The sequence below is a fragment of the Rhinolophus sinicus genome, chromosome 18 (genome assembly GCF_057876585.1).
Source record: "Rhinolophus sinicus isolate RSI-liver-muscle chromosome 18, RSI-T2T, whole genome shotgun sequence".
Taxonomy (NCBI): Eukaryota; Metazoa; Chordata; class Mammalia; order Chiroptera; family Rhinolophidae; genus Rhinolophus; species Rhinolophus sinicus.
Window position 1 is genome coordinate 86,759,485 of NC_142518.1, and position 20,185 is coordinate 86,779,669.

Consider the following 20,185-nt stretch of genomic DNA (forward strand, 5'->3'; position numbering starts at 1 on the left):
AGTCAGAAAAAAGATAGCCAGCTGGATCACCATTTTTGTTTGTTTGTGTATTTGTTTGTTTGTTTTACATGCATGTCTCCACAACACTATCTTTACCTTACCTGCTCCCATACTAATCACTCTAGGTTTGGCTCCTAGGGCTGGCCCTTCAATCCTACTTGCTCAGGCACAAAACTGATCTTGTGTAAGTTATTGCTTAGGCATGTGTCGTACCACTCCACACCACACCACATCACACCTCGTTGTATCATATCCCATCGCCTAAGCAGTCTCTAAATATTTTCAATCAGCTCCAGCCAGCTGACAAATTATCTCTATCAGCTGGGGAATCTACCACTCAAACATCTTCATTTCTACCTACTATCAATGATATGTGTCAGCCATGCAACACTAGTCATTTTTCAGCCTTGGATCTGATCACAACAGTTCCTTACTTACCAATATCACCTAGTACAGACTTCCTACTCTAGTCAGTTCTATACCAACACTAATTATACTAGGCCTGTTTCTCACTACATGCCACTGCACATACTATTTCACTATCCTTCCATCTTCCCTTGCTCATTATCTAGACACACACTACCCATATACATCATTAAAAGTCCCCTTCCTTCAGAAGGATTTCCTGATTGCTTCAACAATAATAGAAGCTACCATTTATTAAGCATGTATTCCTTGACACTTTGAATCCACTACAGTTTTGAGATATAATTCACATACCATAAAATACACACACTTAGAATGTACCATTCAATTATTTTTGTTTAACTTATTGAGTTGCGCAACCATCAGCACAAAGCAATTTGAGAATATATACATCACTCAAAAAACATCCCTTGTGGCTATTTGCAGTCACTCCCTGTTCCCACACCCAACCCCTGGCACTCACTAATCTATTATCTCTCTATATAGATTTGCCTTTTCAGAGCATTACATATGAATGAAGTCATACAATATGGGGTCTTTTTGGGGGGCACTTCGCAATTCTTTTATTACAAGTAAAGAGTTGTAAGCATAGATGAACATTTCCTCCTATTTGAAATTCTCTAATCTTAGAAATTCTGCAACAGCATGAGAGTATTACCATGCTATTCCCCCTGCTTCCCTAGCTGCTCCTTGAACTTCTGCATCTCACCTTCCTTTTCAGACGACTTTTAATTTTTCACCCTTAAAAATCTTTTATTTTTTTATTATTAGATTCAGGTTTACAAAACAACATAGTGATTAGATATTTGTATGCCTCACAAAGTGATAACCGCAAGAAATCTATAACCAATCTGACATATACATAATTACTACAATACTATTGAGTATATTCCCTATGCTGTACTTATATGCCATGAATATTTTTTTAATTATAGTTGACATTCAATATTACTTTATATTACTTTCAGGTGTACACTGTAGTGGTTAGACATTTATATAATTTTTGAAGTGGTTCCCCCGGTAAGTATAGTACACATCTGACCTACTTATCCATAGTTTTTATATTACTGGCCACAATTCGAAAATTAAACTATACATCCCCGTGGCTATTTTGTAACTACCAATTTGTGCTACTTTTAACACTCACCTCCTCCCATTTAGTAATCAACAATTTGTTCTCTGTATCTCTCAGTCTATTTTTATTTGTTTATTCTGTTCTTTAGATTCCACATATAAGTAAGATTACATGGTATTCATCTTTCGTAGTCTGACCTAATTTGCTTAGCATAATATCCTCTATATTCATCCATGTTATCACAACTGATTAAGATTTCATTCTTTTTATGGCACGCGTATGTACTAAAATGTCTTTATCTAATCATCTATTGATGGACGTTTCGGTTGTTTCCATATCTTGGCTATTGTAAATAGCACTGCAGTAAACATGGGGTGCAGATATCTTTTCGAATTTGTGTTTTGAATATGTTTGGATAAATAGCCAGGAGTGGAATTGCTAGGTCATAAGGTAGTTCTATGTTTAATTTTTTGAGGAATCTCCACATTGTTTTTTTTTTTAATTTTATGTTATTAAATTTATTGGGGTGACAATTGTTAGTAAAATTACATAGATTTCAGGTGTACAATTCTGTATTACATCATCTATAAATCCCATTGTGTGTTCATCACCCAGAGTCAGTTCTCCTTCCATCACCATATATTCGATCCCCCTTACCCTCATCTCCCACCCCCGAACCCCCACCCCCCTTACACTCTGGCAACCACCAAACCATTGTCTGTGTCTATGAGTTTCTGTTTCTCATTTGTTTGTCTTGTTCTTTTGTTGTTTTTGGTTTATATACCACATATCAGTGAAATCACATGGTTCTCTGCTTTTTCTGTATGACTTATTTCGCTCAGCATTACTCTCTCAAGATCCATCCATGTTGTCACAAATGTTCCTATATCATCTTTTCTAACTGCCGAATAGTATTCCATTGTGTATATATACCACAACTTCTTTATCCATTCATCTATCGAAAGACATTTTGGTTGTTTCCATGTCTTGGCCACCGTAAACAAAGCTGCAATGAACATTGGAGCACACGTGTCTTTATCTCTAAATGTTTTCAGATTTTTTGGGTAGATACCCAGGAGAGGGATTGCTGGGTCATATGGCAATTCTATTCGTAATTCTTTGAGGAACCTCCACACTGACTTCCATAATGGCTGCACCAGTCTGCATTCCCACCAACAGTGTATGAGGGTTCCTTATTCTCCACAGCCTCTCCAACATTTATTACTATTTGTCTTGTTGATGATAGCCATTCTGACTGGGGTGAGGTGATATCTCATTGTGGTTTTGAATTGCATTTCTCTGATGATTATTGATGTTGAGCATTTCTTCATATGTCTATTTGCCATTTGTATGTCCTCTTTGCAGAAATGTCTCTTCAAGTCCTCTGCCCATTTTTCAATTGGGTTGTTTGTTTTTTTGTTGTTGAGTTGCATGTGTTCCTTGTATATTCTGGATACTAGCCCCTTTTCGGAGGCACTGTTTGCAAAACTCTTCTCCCATTCAGTTGGTGGCCTCTTTATTTTGTCAATGGTTTCTTTTGCTGTGCAGAAGCTTTTAAGTTTCATATAGTCCCATTCGTTTATTTTAGCTTTTACTTCCATTGCCTTTGGAGTCAAGTTCATAAAATGCTCTTTGAACCCAAGGTCCATAAGTTTAGTACCTATGTTTCCTTCTATGCAGTTTATTGTGTCAGGTCTTATGCTTAAGTCTTTGATCCACTTTGAATTAATTTTGGTACATGGTGACAAATAGCAGTCCAGTTTCATTCTTTTGCACGTGGCTATCCTATTCTCCCAGCACCATTTATTGAAGAGGCTGTCTTTGCACCATTGTATGTTTTTAGCTTCTTAGTCAAAAATTGTCTGTCCATATTTATGTGGTTTTATTTGTGGGTTCTCAATTCTATTCCATTGGTCTATGAGTCTGTTTTTCTGCCAGTACCATGCTGTTGTGATTATTGTAGCCCTGCAGTACAAGCCAAAGTCAGGAAGTGTGATACCTCCATTATTGTTCTTTTTCCTTAAGATTGCTTTGGCTATTCGGGGTCTTTTGTGGTTCCAAACAAATCTGATGATTTTTTGTTCTATTTCTTTAAAATATGCCATTGGGATTTTGATGGGGATTGCATTGAATCTGTATATTGCTTTGGGTAATATGGCCATTTTAACTATGTTGATTCTTCCAATCCATGAGCACGGAATGTCTTTCCATTTCTTTGTGTCTTCTTCAATTTCTTTCAAAAATGTCTTCTAGTTTTCAGCATATAGGTCTTTCACATCCTTGGTTAAGTTTAATGCTAGGAATTTTATTCTTTTTCCTGCAATTGCAAAAGGAATTGTTTTCTGTATTTCTTTTTCTGAGATTTCATTGTTAGTATATAGGAAGGCAATGGACTTTTGTGCGTTGATTTTGTAGCCGGCAACTTTACTGTATTCGTTGATTGTTTCTAATAGCTTTTTGGTGGAGTCTTTAGGGTTTTCTATATATAGCATCATGTCATCTGCAAAGAGTGATAATTTAACTTCTTCATTCCCAATTTGGATGCCTTTTATTTCTTTCTCTTGCCTGATTGCTCTGGCAAGGACTTCCAACACTATGTTGAAAAGCAGAGGTGATAGGGGACATCCCTGTCGTGTTCCTGAACGTAGAGCAAAGAGCTTAAGTTTTTCTCCATTAATTATGAGATTAGCCGAGGGCTTGTCATATATGGCCTTTATTATGTTAAGGTATTTTCCTTCTATACCCATTTTATTAAGTGTTTTAATCATAAATGGATGTTGTATCTTGTCAAATGCTTTTTCTGAATCAATTGATATAATCATATGATTTTTGTCCTTTATTTTATTTATGTGATGTATCACATTGATGGATTTGCATATGTTGAACCATCCTTGTGCCCCGGGGATGAACCCGACTTGGTTGTGATGAATAATCTTTTTAATGCATTGTTGTATTCGATTTGCTAGAATTTTATTTAGGATTTTTGCATTGGTATTCATCACAGATATTGGTCTGTAGTTTTCTTTTTTTGTGCTGTCCTTACCAGGTTTTGGTATCAGGGTAATGTTGGCCTCATAAAATGAGTTAGGGAGTACTGTCTCTTCTTCAATTTTTTGGAAGAGTTTGTGCAGAATTGGTATTAGATCCTCTTTGAAGGTTTGGTAGAATTCACTAGTGAAGCCATCTGGTCCCGGACTTTTGCTTTTGGGAAGGTTTTGGATGACTGATTCAATTTCGTTACTGGTGATCGGTCTGTTTAGATTTTCCAGTTCTTCATGGTTCAGCCTTGGAAGGCTATATGTTTCTAAGAACTTGTCCATTTCTTCTAGGTTGTTGAATTTGGTGGCATATAGTCCTTCATAGTATTCTTGGATGATCCTTTGTATTTCTGTGGTGTCCGTGATAACTTCCCCTTTTTCATTTCTGATTTTGTTAATTAGTGTCTTCTCTTTTTTTATCTTAATAAGTCTAGCCAAGGGTTTGTCAATTTTGTTAATCTTTTCAAAGAACCAGTTCTTTCTCACATTAATTTTTTCTATTGTCCTTTTGTTCTCTATTTCATTTAGTTCTGCTCTAATTTTTGTTATTTCCTTTCTTCTGCTGACCTTGGGTTTTACTTGTTCTTCTTTTTCTAGTTCTTTAAGGTGTAACATGAGGTTATTTATTTGGGAGTTTTCTTGTTTCTTGAGATAGGCCTGTAATGAGATAAATTTCCCTCTTAAAACTGCTTTCGCTGCATCCCAAAAATTTTGGTAGGATGTATTTTCATTGTCATTTGTTTCTATGTATCTTTTGACCTCTCCTCTAACTTCTTCTTTGACCCAGTCCTTCTTTAAAAGTATGTTGTTTAATCTCCATGTATTTGTGTTTTTTCCCGCTCTCTTTTTACAGTTGATATCCAATTTCAAAGCCTTGTGATCAGAGAATATGCATGGTATGATTTCAATCTTCTTAAATTTGTTGAGACTGATTTTATGTCCCAATATATGGTCTATCCCTGAGAATGTTCCATGTACACTAGGAAAGAATGTGTAGTCTGATGTTTTAGGATGAAGTGCTCTATAAATGTCAATTATGTCCATTTCATCTAATGTGTCATTTAGGGCTATTATTTCGTTATTTATTTTCTGTTTGGATGATCTCTCCATTGCTGTCAATGATGTATTTAAGTACCCTAGTATAATTGTGTTTTGGTCAAATTCTCCCTTTTGTTCTGTTGGTAGTTGCTTGGTGTATTTCGGTGCTCCCTGGTTGGGGGCATAAATATTGATGACTGTTATGTCTTCTTGTTGTATAGTCCCCTTCACCATTATGAAATGTCCATCTTTGTCTCTTGTTATCTTTTTCACCTTGAAGTCTGTTTCATCTGATATCATTATGGCTACACCTGATTTTTTCTGGGTACCATTTGCTTGGAGTGTCAATTTCCACCCTTTCACTTTGAGTCTATGCTTGCCCTTGTAGCTGAGATGTGTATCTTGGAGACAGCATATGGTTGGGTTTAGTTTTTTGATCCAATATGCTACTCTGTGCCTTTTTTTGGTGAGTTCAGTCCTTTTACATTTAGGGTGATTATTGATATGTGAGGATTTCCTGTCATTCTATCTTTAGTTTTCTGGTAAGGCTGTGTCTCCATTGTTTCTTTGCCTTTTTGTTGTTGTCTATTATTTCTGTGTGGTGGTATTCTATGATGTTTACCTCTGTTTCTTCTTTTATTTCAGTATATATTTGAGTTCTAGATTTTTTTTGAGTGGTTACCCTTACGTTTATGTAAAAGAAAGTTTGATAATTAGAGTATTCCATTTTCTTCAGCACGCTTACTTTCTCCATTCCCATATTCCAGTTGAGGCCTTTACTCTCCCCCTTTTTGAGTTTTGGTTGACACAAATTGTCCCTGTTGATGGTGGTCGAATAGCCTCCTTTAGTATTTCTTGTAGTGCAGGTCGTGTATTAGAAAATTCCCTCAGCTTCTGTATGTCTGGAAAGGTCTTTATTCCTCCTTCATATCTAAAGGATATCTTTGTTGGATATATTATTCTTGGCTCATGATTTCTCTCTTTCAATAGTTTGAATATTTGGTTCCACTCCCTCCTGGCTTGTAGAGTTACTGCTGAAAAATCTGATGATAATCTAATGGGCTTTCCTTTGTAAGTTACTGTCTTCTTTTCCCTGGCTGCCTTCAGGATTCTTTCTTTGTCGTTGATTTTAGACAGCTTCAATACAATGTGCCTTGGAGAAGGCCGGTTGGGATTGAGGTAACTAGGTGTTCTATTTGCTTCTTGGATTCGAGGTTCCAGTTCTGTCCACAAATTTGGGAAGTTCTCATCGACAATTTGTTTGAATATATTCTCTGTTCCCTTCTCTCTTTCTTCTCCTTCTGGTATGCCCATTATTCTTATATTGCTCTTTCTGATGGAGTCAGAAAGTTCTTGTAGAGTTCTTTCATTTCTTTTAAGTCTCAAGTCTCTTTCTTCCTCTATCTGTGTCATTTCCAGGTTTCTATCTTCGATGTCACGGATTCTTTCCTCCATCTGGTCAACTCTACTACCTAAGCTTCTTATTTCATTCTTAATTTCTTCTATTGAGTTCTTAATCTCCAGAAATTCCATTTGGTTCTTTTTTAAGATTTCAATCTCTTTCGTAAAATGCTCACGCTGTTCTTTGATTGAGTTTCTGAGTTCATTTAACTGCCTGTCTGTGTTTTCTTGTATCTTGTTGAGTTTTTTCAGAACTGCAATCTTGAATTCTCTGTCGTTTAAGTCACATATTTCTGTATCTTTAACTGCCTTCTCTGGAGATTTTTCACTTTCTTTCTGAGCTATCTTGTTGCCTTGGTTATTCATGGTGATTACTGGTTTGCTATTTCTCTTCCTAGACATCTACAGGAGTGACTTCTGCAACAGGTTGATGGAAAGCAGTCTTTCTTTTGTTTGCCAGTACTTGTTGGTAGAATGTTTTATTATTTCTCCAACTGCAACTTATTTCTCTTCTCCCACACGGTAGTGCTATGTTTTCTCTGCACTATTCCAACTTCTCACACAATGGGGGGATTCCCTGGGAGTCGGGCTTCTCCTCTGTTAATAGTTCGTCTAGGTCACAGGGCGCAGTGTCCCGGGGGGTATGCGGAGAGCTTTTGATGTTCCCAAGCTCTTCCAGCTCCTGATTCAGAGCCCGTATGTTTCAGCAGTTCTGTTACTCCTGCAGGGATCCGCCCAGATAGGTGGGGTCAGGGGCGGGGTGAGTTTTGAGAGGTGGCCCAGAGCAATGGCGGCAACCACCACCACAGCCGGTCCTGCTTCCACAGCTCTCTCCCCTTTGCTGGAACTAGTTGGGCTGTGAATTTGTTTTTGCGGTCCACAGATCTCAAAACAGCAAATTTTCTGTTGTTTTGATCTGACACTGCTACTGTTTCGCTTCTAGCACCGGGCAGGTGGGGGCGGGGCGAGCTCTGGGAGGGGAGGGAGGGGGCGGCTAGTCTCAGTGCCTAAGGCTCCGTTCTCTGCTCAGCAGTGCGGGCTTAAACCACCGTTTTCAGTCTTTTTCCCTCAGTCTTTTCTCCGAGGTCTCTGCCGTGAGCGTTGGGTTCAGCTGTGTTATATGCTGTCCCCTCAGCCCTGCGGAGCCCTGGCGGAGCCCTAGCAGTCCGATCTCCTGCAGCTGCGGTAGTTCCGGGAAGCAGCGAGCTCGGCGCACTGAGCGAGGTCTGTGTCTTGCGCCCATGAGGCTCCGTCTCCGCACACTTCTCCCTTTCCTCCTCCCTCCACTCGCGCGAATCTCCCACCTGTAGGTGATTTCAGTCAGTAGTGTGCCTCTTCGTCTTGCCTGTCTGCTGTGCAGGGAGTTCTTTGTGGAGTTTTTGTTGTTCGATTCTTTGTAAATTCCAGGGGAGCTTTACAGAGGCTCACCTCACTCCGCCATTTTTCCTGAAGATCATCCTTTTCTTTCATTTCTGATTTTATTTAGGTCCTCTCTCTTTTTTTCTTGATGAGTCATGTTAAAGGTTTGTTAGTTTTGTTTACATTCTCAAAAAAAAAAGACAGATCTTGGTATCATTGATATTTTGTATTTCTTTTTAGCCTCTATTTCGTTTATTTCTCCTCTGATCTGTATTATTATTTTTTTCCTTCTACTCACTTTAGGCTTTGTTTCCTATTCTTTTTCCAGTTCACTTAAGTGTAAGGTTAGAAGATTTATATGAGATTATTCTTGTTTCTGGATGTAGGACGCATTGCATGAATTTCCCCCTTATCACTGCTCTCACTGTGTGTCCCATAGATTGGGGTCATTGTGCTTTCATTTTTATTTGTCTCAAGGTATTTTTTACTTCTTTTTTGATCTCATCATTGACCCATTCATTATCTAGAAGCATGTATTTAGCCTCCATGTGTTTGTGTGTTTTTCAGTTTTATTTCTTGTAATTGATTTCTAGTTTCATACCATTGTGGTTAGACATATGATTTCAACCTTCTTAAATTTATTGAGACTTGTTTTGTGGCCTAACATGTCATCTATCTAGAAAAATGTTCCATGTGCACTTAAAAAGAATGTATATTCTGCTGCTTTGAAGTAAAATGCTTTAAAAATATCAATTAAATCTGTCTCATATAGTATGTCATTTAAGGTCACTGTTTCCTTATTGATTTTCTGTCTGGAGGATCTGTTCATTGGTGTCAGGGGTGTGAAAGTCCCCTATTATGATAGTGTTACTGTCGATCTCTGCCTTTATGTTGGTCAAAAATTTTTTTTTATATTTCGGTGCTCCTATGTTCGGTGCAAAGATGTTTATTTGCATTATGTCCTCTTGTTGGATTGATCCCCTTATCTTTATATAACATCTTTCTTTGTATCTTATACTCTTTGTTTTAAAGTCTATTTTGTCTGATATAAGTATTGTTACCCCAGTTGTTTTGTGGTTTCCATTTGCATTAAATATTTTTTCGATCCCTTTATTTTCAGCCTATGTATGTATTTCAATCTGAGGTGGGTTGTTTATGCACGAGCCTTGTATTCTTATCCACTCAGCCACCCTGTCTTTTCATTGCAGTATTTAATCAATTTGCATTTAAAGTGAATATCCATAGGTACATAGTTATTGCCATTTTATTATTCATATTTTTGATCTTCTTTTGTTTATTTCATTTGTTTTCCCCCTTCTTCTTAAAGAAATCCTTTTAACATTTCTTGCGATACTGGCTTAGTGGTAATGAATTCCTTTAGCTTTTTCATGTCTGGGCAGCCTTTTATCTCTCCTTCACTTTTAAATGATAGCCTTGCTGGGTGGAGTAGTCTTGGTTGTAGGCCTTTGTTTTTCATTATTTTGAATATTTTGTGTCACTTCTTCTGGCCTACAAAGTTTCTGTTGACAAATCAACTGATATGGGAGCTCCCTTTTAAGTAACTAGTTGCCTTCCTCTTGCTGCTTTTAGGATTCTCCCTTTGTCTTCAACTTTGCCATTTTAATTATATGTTTGGCTGTGGGCCTATTTGAGTTCATCTTGTTTGGGACTCTCTTTGCTTCCAGGGTTTGTATGTCTATTACCTTCACCAGGTTAGGAAATATTTCAGTCATTATTTTTTCAAATACATTCTCGATTCCTGCCTCCCTCTCTTCTCCTTCTGGTACTCTTCTAATGTGAATGCTGTTATGTTTGATGTTGTCCCAAAGTTCCCTTAAACTATATTTGTTTTTTGAAATTCTTTGTTTGTTTTTTTTGTTCTACTTGGGTGTTTTCTGCTACCTGATATACTGAATTGCTGATTTGAGCCTCTGCTTCATGTAATCTGCTGTTGATTCTTCTATTGTACCCTTCAGTTCAGTTATTGTATTCTTTATTAGAGACTGGTTCTTCTTTATGGTTTCTATGTCCCTCTTTATGCTTGCTATCTCTTTATTTTCACTAAGTTCCATAAGCTGTCTTATAACCAATGTTTTAAACCCTGTCTCTGGTACATTGGTTGTCTCCATTTCATTTAGTCTTTCCTTGGAGGATTCTCCTGTTCTTTTATTTGGGACATATTTCTTTGTTTCCTCATTCTGGCTTCCTCTCTGTGTTTGCTACTATGTATTAGGTAGGACTGTTATGTCTCCCTTCTTTGCCGAGTGGCCTGATGTAGTATGTTTTCTATGTGGTCCAGTCTCACTGATCACCTGTGCGTGTATTCCAGGAGTATCTTTTGTGTGTTTTGTGGGTAATCTCCTGTTGTAGTTGAGCTTTTGGCACATCAGTAGGTGGGACTGGCTCTCAGGCTGACTGGATATGAAGATTTACTACATCCACAGTGTATGAGCTGCTGTGTGGGGGTGGACCTCTCAGAGGGGAATTAACCCCAGTGGGCTCCTGTGCTTGTTGAGACCACCTTTTAAGTGTGCCACTTGTGGGGCTAATCAGGTAGTGCACTGATGTGGTCTGAAGCCAGCCTTTGAGTGTGTTGTTTCTGGTGTCTCTGAGGTAGGGCTCCCGTGCTGGCTAATTTCATCCTTGCATATGATTAGCACAGGACTACCTGGTAGGATCTACAAATAAAGCTATATGTAGTTGGTTTCTACCTGTGCTGGACCTGTAGGTGTGTGTGGGTGGCCTTGTTGTGAACCAAGGTTTGCTGCCAGTATTGGTCTTGGGACAGCTTAGCAAAAGGCTCAGGACCTCTCTAAGCCTGTTACAAACTGCCAGCTACCCAAAAGGCTCAGCCCCTGAAAGACCCTCCTTCGGTGTGTGGGCCTATTGTGGAGTGCGCCCCAACTGATGCAGCACTAGCTGGGAAGGTTGGAGTACCACAGAATCACAGGGTATGGGTGGTGATTTTTACAAATTTAATGCAGATTCAGTTCTAGTACCATTGCTGAGACTGTGACCATTCCACAAAATGCCCTGTGAACCCTGCAGCTAGCCACCTTTGCCTAGAGTCTGCAGATCCCAGATACCCACCCAAGACAGGTTACTGCACAAGTTGTGGTTAACTGCTCGACCCTGAAATTTCCCCAGGCCACCAAGGGCCATCCACTGCTATAAAAGGCTTCTTCAGCTTATGTGGCAGGGCCACCGTCTCAGGTGCTAAGAATGCCCCCAGCGATGCAGCACTATCTGAGCAGTGTAGGGACCCAGGTCACTGCCAATTTGTTGAGCATGCGCAGATTTTATCAGACCAATGTGGTCTCAGATTTGGACCTTGGGCAGGGGGCTTCAAAATAGAAAAGTTGTCACCTTCCTGAAGGCAACATGTGAGACTGGCTCTACACAGCGACAACAGCAGCTGTCCCTCCAGCCCTTAGCCAGAAGCCACACAATGCAGTCTTTCCCCCATATGTCTCTGGCAGCTCTCAACTTGCTGCCCCTGTACCTGAGCCCAGGTGAGAGTTTGAAAGTGAGTGAGTCTGTATGTTGGCCCTCTAAGAACACATCTGGGTTTCCAGCCACCTTCTGTCTCACCAGGATGGACGGACAGTGTCCTTGCTGGCTTTTGCTGCATGATGTGAGGATTCCTCTTCCCAGCACAAGACCACTGGGCTGGGGAGCCCAGTGTAGTGTTGGGATCCCTCACTCTTCAGGGGGGACCTCTGCTGTCCCTCCCAATACTCAACCACTACCTGTGGGTTTGGGGTCAGCCCATTTGGCATCTCTGCACCAACCACCAGTCTTAATGTGGCCTCTTCTTTATATCCTTACTTATATGAGTTCTGTTCAGCTAGTCTTCAGATGATTCTTGAGGTTGATTGTTCTATAATTTAGTTGTATTTTTAATGTGATCCTGAGAAACACCAGGCATGACATTTAGCTATTCTACTACCTTGGACCTTCTCAATATGTAGCGTCTTTTGTATTTGGCTTCATTAACTTAGTATAATGTTTATGAGATTTATCCATGTTGTAGCATTTATCAGAACTTCATTCCTTTTTACGGATTTACTACATTTACTACATATCCATTGTGTGGATATACTACATTTTACTCATCTATTTACCAGTTGATAGACATTTGGGTTGTATCTGATTTTTGGCTATTAGAAATAGCAACATGGTTATGAACATTTAAATATGTTTTGTAGAATATGCTTTTATTATTTTTGTGTATATATCTAAGAGTAAAACTATTGGGTCATATGGTAAATTTTTTTCATTGGTAAATTTATGGTATATATATATATATATATATATATATATATATATATATATACCGTGTTTCCCTGAAAATAAGACCTAGCCATACCATCAGCTCTAATGCATCTTTTGGAGCAAAAATTAAGGTAAGACCCTGTATTATGTTATGCTATATTATATTATTACATTATCTTATGTTATAAGACCCAGTCTTATATTATATTAAAATAAGACCAGGTCTTATATTAATTTTTGCTCCAAAAGATGCATTAGAACTGGTGGTCCGGCTAAGTCTTTTTTTCAGGGAAACACGGTATCACCATACAATTCACCCATTTAAAGGGTTCATTGCAATGGATTTTAGTATAGCCACAGAATTTTTCAACCACCAGTACAATCAATTTCTGAACATTTCACTACCCTGAATGAAGCTCCATATCGCTAAATTCATTATTACAATCTTCACAGGATTCCCACAAGTAAACATTACATCCCTAGTTTTACACATAAAGAAATAGAGGCTCAGCAAAGCCACACACATGATAAGTATTAGAGCTTGCATTAGAAACCAATCTGTATGACTCCATAGTTTACAGAATTTCCAAACCACCAGGTTGTTACTAATCCTAAGAGTACTTCTTCTCTGAGATCATTCCAGAATGGTCATTTGATTTTCTGTTTACATCTCTCCTTTAGTAATTTTCATCTTCCTTATCTATGCCTTACAACTCAAAAATGATACCTTGTCTCTACAATTAAACCATAAGCTTATGAAGAACAAGAAGTGTGTACTACATTCTTTGACTTCTCCGTCCCAAAAAGTTCTGTGAAAAGAGATCAATATTTAATGGAAGTTTTTTCTTATTATTAACCAAAATCTCTACTCTTATTAAAGTCACTTTTCAGCCTTTTCCTTTAGTGTCAATGTAGCACCAGCAGCTGTAACTCCATCATATTTTAGAGTCACTCAACCCATAATTATCTGTTTACTTAAAATTGCTCCAGCAACATGTGTATAGTCTGCACCATGTAGTCTTTTAGATGCTTATGTTTTACCTAAACTTGCACTTGTCCTCTAGGTGTTAATGTAAATATGTCAGACCTTGTTTTCCCAAACTGATAAAAAGCTTCTCATGGGACAATGCCCTCTCTCTCTCTCTCTCTCTCTCTCTCTCTCTCTCTCTCTCTCTCTCTCTCTCTCTCCCTCTCTCTCTCTCTCTCTCGGATCCCCTGTATTACCCAACATATAATGATGAATAAGCAGCACGTATCTAATAAATTCTTCTTCCAGTGTTTGAATACCATCATCATGAAGGAGTCTCTCATGATGGTTTGTTTTTCCTCTGGAAGATTGGAGCCTAACATTCTTCTACATGCTTAGCCTGCTACAATTGTGCTATGTGCCTTTGGGAAAATTACTTCCTGGCCTTAGGCCACTGCTTTGCCATCTGTAGCATTGGCATTGTTTGAATGAGAAAATCTCACCAGCACTTCCCACTCTTGAATCATCTTTTCAATATCTTTACTAGAATTTCTCAGTCATACATTCTGTAGTTTCAATATGTGATCATTTTTGCCTTGATATTATTAATGATGTGCTTACTAAAACCTCTTACCACCTTCCTACACTAATTTTTATTAACCTGTGTCATTTTCACCTTAATGTGGCAAATAAGCATGTAATATCTTTTCTTCAACTTGAGATAACTTTCTCACTCTTACCACACTTAAAAATTTCAAAAATATGTTCTCATGTCTAGAATTCTTTCCCTTGAACGACAATCTGCTCACCTGGATTACCTTCTTAGGACACACCCTATAGTTGCTTTTCTACCTCATTAAGTTTGTGTTTGCATTTTCTTTTACTACTAGTTTTATTCTTTAGAAAAAAAGTAAGAAATAAATATGACTCATGAACATTAAATGCTGTCATATTTCAAAAGAAATAAAGCATTTTCTCATTAACTGATAGAAAAATGAACATAAAATTTGATAAGGAAGAAAATAATTGGCAGGAACAGGAAGTTTTCCATAAGTTCCATCCATAGAAACTATTTAAACAGACTATTTTATTTTTAAACATCACCTTACCTTATATATAGTCATAAAAGTACCTAAACCAGCTTGCTAATTTCAAAATGTTATTAGATAACATTTATTCAGTTAATAATAGACCTTGTTGCCATGGGATCTTAAATGGATTTTTGAACTCTGGTAGTTGATTTTTCAGCATTAACCCCTTAGCTCTAATGTTTCATTAACAGATGTTTTTATATGAACATAATTATTTGGATGAGTATATGGAAAACATTTCAAAGTTTGCAAATGATACGCAAATTGGAAGAAATGAAAATGATGAAGGAACTGTAATCAAAACCTTAAAGACATATTATTCAGATGACGGAATCAATATAAGGCAAAATATATTATCATATTAAAGACTCGTGGGAACAAAAAAGTACATTCATAGATTTTCCTATTCTCTGATCTATCACCATCTCTACTCTTACCTTTGACCAACTCCACCAACTAACACACACTCCATAAGAGTAATGATCAGGAGAGAAGGGAAAATTCTTTGAAAACATTGGTCCCATGCAAAGTAGAGCTAGGAGATTATTAGTGGTTTAATAGTCTGCCAAAGCCAAGACAATAATATAAACCAACTGAAGTAATCTTATTTATGTCCAAGATGCTCATTATCATACATCTGGACTTGAACCAGCAATATTGATTATTCTTTTTCTATTCTGGGCCATTGCTTCAAAGTAGTGTTTAACTAATTAAAATGTGATAGCTAGCCTGAGTGTTTAAACATATGGAGAAATACGATGTATTCATATTTGGATTATTCTCACTGATCAGAAAAATCAGAAATGCATTATCATAACTCACATGAAGAAAAGGAGGAGAAATCATTGGGGACTGATAACAGAGAATACACAATATTGGGTTGGCAGTAACAAGGGAATTTTGAGGAAGTGATCAACTCATGGGGTCCTGGAAGCAGGACAGTCGTCAAGCAAGGAACTGGCATAGGATGAAAACTTTCAGAGGGGGGGGAAATTAATAAAGATTTATGGGGTTTTTCTGTACAATTATGAGTTCTGAATTCCAAGTTATCATGTGGTTAGTGAGAATCAGAACTGTTATATGAACCCAATTCAGCTGTTTTAACCAAGAATTATACTCCAGATACTTAAAAAATGTATGAGCAACGAAATACTTGCAATTAGAGAGTAATCAGTTGGAATCCCAGTTGACTGACCTGAAACTTGTTACTAAACCTCATGAGTTTCAGTTTTCTAATTCATAGACTTGTTGTGAATAATAAGAAATGACATAAAGAGGCTTATATAGTAAAAGTGGTAAACAGGTTTATTATAATTAGTATATTACGGAGAAACTAAGCACATCCATTTACCTCACCTTATTATCTACTGCCTTGCTTTTTTAAAACTTTTCATTGGTGAATGTTGGGGAACAGTGTGTTTTTCCAGGGCCTATCAGCTCCAAGTCAAGTCATTGTCCTTCAATCTAGTTGTGGAGGGTGCAGTTCACTGGCCCATGTGGGAATCGAACTAGCTACACATTTGTTAAGAGTTCGCGCTCTAACCAACTGAGCCATCTGGCCACAGACTACTATTTTGCTTATTGACAGCTGTGTTTCCTCATTGCAGTTTCTACTTTCTTATTTATAGTGCACCTCTTGGTAGTTTCATCTGCAACCTAAAACTATAGTGATGATGGTAAACATGTACAAATAATGAATGAATTCAAGGATATGAACAGAAAATAAAAGATATTATTCCCATAATTAAAATGTGCTTGGTGTCTGCCTGGGGAGAAAAAACTTAAGCATAGACATCAAATAGTTTACCATGTAACATCATTAGTAAAATTAGCCATGGGAAAAGATAGTTCATGAAAATGGAAATTAAAAAAAAAAAAAGCTGAGGTAGCAATACGTATATCAGGCAAAATAGACTTTAAAGCAAAGGCTAAATAACAAGAGACAAAGAATGACCCAGTCATCCCACTTCTGGGTATTTATCTGAAGAAACCCAAAATGCTACTTTGAGGGGATGAATGTATCCATATGTTCATCACATCATTGTTTGTAATGGATAAGATGTGGAGGCAGCCTGAGTGTTGGTCAGTGGATGAATGGATAAAGAGTAGGTGGTACATATATACAATGGAATATTGTTTGGTCATGGGTTCTTGCCATCTGCGGCAGCATATGGACCTGAAGGGTATTGTGCTAAGTGCAGTATGTCAGACAGAGAAAGACAGATGCACTGTGATTTCATTTATGTGTGGAATCTGAAGAACAAAATAAACAAACAAACAAAACAGAAATAAACTCATAAATACAGAGAAAATTTTGATGGTTGCCAGATGAGAGGGCAATTGGGAGGGTGAAAAAGGGGAAGGGATGAAGAAGTACAAATTTGTTGCTACAAAGTAGTCATGGGGATGTAGGGTATAGCATAAGGAATATAGTCAATAATATTATAATAACTATGTATGGTGGCAAATGAGTACTAGATTTGTTGGGGTGATACATGGGAGGGGTTAGGGGCAAAGTGAAAAAGGTGAAGGCATTAAGAAGTACAAATTGGTAGTTACAAGGTAGTCATGGAGATATAAAGCACAGAGAGTATAGTCTATAATGTATAATAACTATGCATAGTGCCAGGTGGGTACTAGACTAGTCAGGAGATCACTTCTTAAATTATATAAATATCTAATCAGTATGCTGTACACCTGCAATTAATATAAAATAGTATTGAATGTCAAAATAAATAAAGCATAAAAGAAAACAAAATTAAACTTTACCAAAAAATGATTAGCCAAAAGATTTTTAATGCTTAGTAAGTGTTCATAACTATGCTGGTCACAGTTTGGCTGTTTTACACATGTTAACTCATTACCCACAACAACTTTATAAATTAAGGACTACTATTATTAGTCCTGTTTTATAGAAACTGAAACTGATACCAGGAGCTTAATTTGGTTCTCCAAATGTAGTAAGTGGCAGTGGCAGGATTCAAATCTATATCTAAAGCCAATGCTCTTAAACACCTCACTATACTGCCTCTCATATCAATCGGTCAACTACAAAAAAATTAACTGAAAAACTGCAGATTGAAAACTAAATGATCTTAAGCACCAAAGAAAGACTGAAAATAATAAATGTCTCCAAAGATAAACATAATAAATGTCTCCAAAATAACAGGATAAAAATTAATGATTCATTCAGTAAAAGGTAGATCACATTGAAAAGGCCAACAAAACCAGGAACACTACCACCATCAATTTCTGGTTTACTTGATGAAAAACAAGATATCTGAGGATATTCAGTAGCATCTAAATATACTGTCTATTTCAGTCTCCATTTATCAGAGACCTTTCCTAAGTAAGGACTAATTTTGCAATAAAATATGCTGGTCATAATGGAAAAATATATTTGAAGGCCACATTTTTATCACAATAACCATAATGAAAATCTTTCTGTATAGTAAAGTATCTCTGATGAACAATATGAAATTTATAGTGAATGACTTTTTTATCTTGCCCAAATTTCATTTCTAATGCTTGCTTATGTTCTGCCACAAATATTTCTCAGATAAACTTCTTTTACTTGTGTGAACACTTTCTTGACTGCATTATTTCTCCATTGATCTATCCATTAAAACAGCCTACATCATGTGGTTTTTCATGGGATTGAGTAAAGAAAATATTATAAAGAGGAAAATAATAAAAGTAAGATAGATTGCTCCATGGAGACTTTCCTCAGAAGCTCTTTGTGGTACACAAATATGCACTCACATCTCTTTCAGGACAACATGGATGCAGTAAGAGATCATATGCAGCATTCATAGTTTTATAACCCTGTTCCCCACCCCTAAATACTCTCTTTTCACTGGGTGTAATGGAAGGAACAAATTGAGACTGAGAAGAGAAGTAGGATTAATCATGGCTAACATGCCTTCGCTTATTTGAGACTCAGATCATTGACTGCCCAAGTTCCTGTACTTCATTCATGTTTTCTAGTGCTCCTGAGCTAGCTCAATGCTACTCAAAGTTTGGTGCACGGAGAACAGCACCAGCATCAGCGTCATCTGGAAGCTTGTTAGAAATGCAGAAAGTCCAGCCCCACCTCAGATCTACCACATCGGGATCTGTATTGTAACAAAATCCCCTGGTGATTCTTGTGCACACTCAACTTTGAGAAACACTGTTCTAGAGATGCCAAGATGCCCACTTGAAGAAAATATTTTATTTCTCCCTGAGACAGCTAAGAGGGGACATATGGAAAGATCTTGACCAATAAATGATTAAAAATGAAAAGGTGGATTTAAGAAAAAACAATCACAAAAGTATAAAAGCAGACATATTTACCAAGCAGTGACATAGCTTACCTATGAACCTCATTAACCTCATTCCTTTCCTCAGCTTGTGGGGAAGAAATATCAGCCAGATGAAGATCCATACTAGTACAGCTGTAGAAAATTCTCAAACTTTATTATTATTAGAATCAGTGTTGATATAAATGGCAGCAGTGAGGTGGACTTATTCAGTTCTCCCTGGAAGTTGCCACAAATTGAATATCTATATCTCATCAAAGGATTCTCTGCTTACAACACAGAACAACTAAGAGTCACGCAGGAGGATCACCTGAAGGTGGGCAAACTGGGCGAGTGGGGGAAGAGGGAAAGGCAAGGTGTTGAGATGCAGGGCCCCAGGTTGCAGACCGAGACCACTGCAGCCAGGCTGTGAGCTCCTTCCCTTTGCCCCACAGTTATGCCAAGAAATCAACATATAGGACGGTGATGCCCAGCATTCGAGGCAGAAACCTCAGCTGAAAACTGCAGCTGGGCTCTCTCGGTCAGACAGAAAACAAAGAAAAAAACATACCTAGAACCTTTCCCCCCACTCTCCCAGAGCTCTCTCTACCCCCACCCTTTCAGGGTTTTAAGCTGCTCCCTGAAGGGAAAAGGGTAGTGTCAGGTTACAGAGGAGCAACAGCCCTCAAGAACTAGAAAGACCCAGTTTGTAGCTGTGACCTAGGGAAGAGGATGGGATGAGTGTGACACTGGTGGGCTAGCAAGGGAGACAAAGGCAACTGCCTATGCAAGCCTCACGTTTGCTGAACAGCTCCCAGAAGAACAATTAGAGCTGCCGAGACACATGCACATGTCAGCTACAGGTGGCAGAGGCATCGCTGGGCTTTCAGAAACCTCACACCCTCTACAACCCTTGACAGAAAAAGTGCCTTAAGACCCAGGAGGCCTGCACACAGGGAAGAAGCCCACCTCCCAGTGGCTGCCTGTGGTGCTCTCAGTGAGTGTTTGTGCAGGCAAGAGCAGAAACTTCGCTGACTTTGTAAAAACTACCAACCACACCCAATAGCCCCACCCATCTAGAACTACATTGCCAGTGTCACTCTGGGCACCACGAGATACAGAGTTTTTGTACAGCAGAGGACAACCTGGAGATAGCTTGGTGGACTTAAGCCAAGACTGGTGCTGTTTTTCTTTTCTTTTTAAATTATCATTTTTTACATATATTTCTCCCCTTC

At 38.0% G+C, this 20,185-nt stretch overlaps 1 protein-coding gene across 8 annotated transcripts in view; it reads right to left on the minus strand.

The window, feature by feature from the left end:
* The window catches only part of TENM1 (teneurin transmembrane protein 1), a 1,194,370-nt gene that overhangs the window by 954,274 nt on the left and 219,911 nt on the right, over window positions 1-20,185 (minus strand). The gene's annotated exons all lie outside the window — the stretch shown is intronic.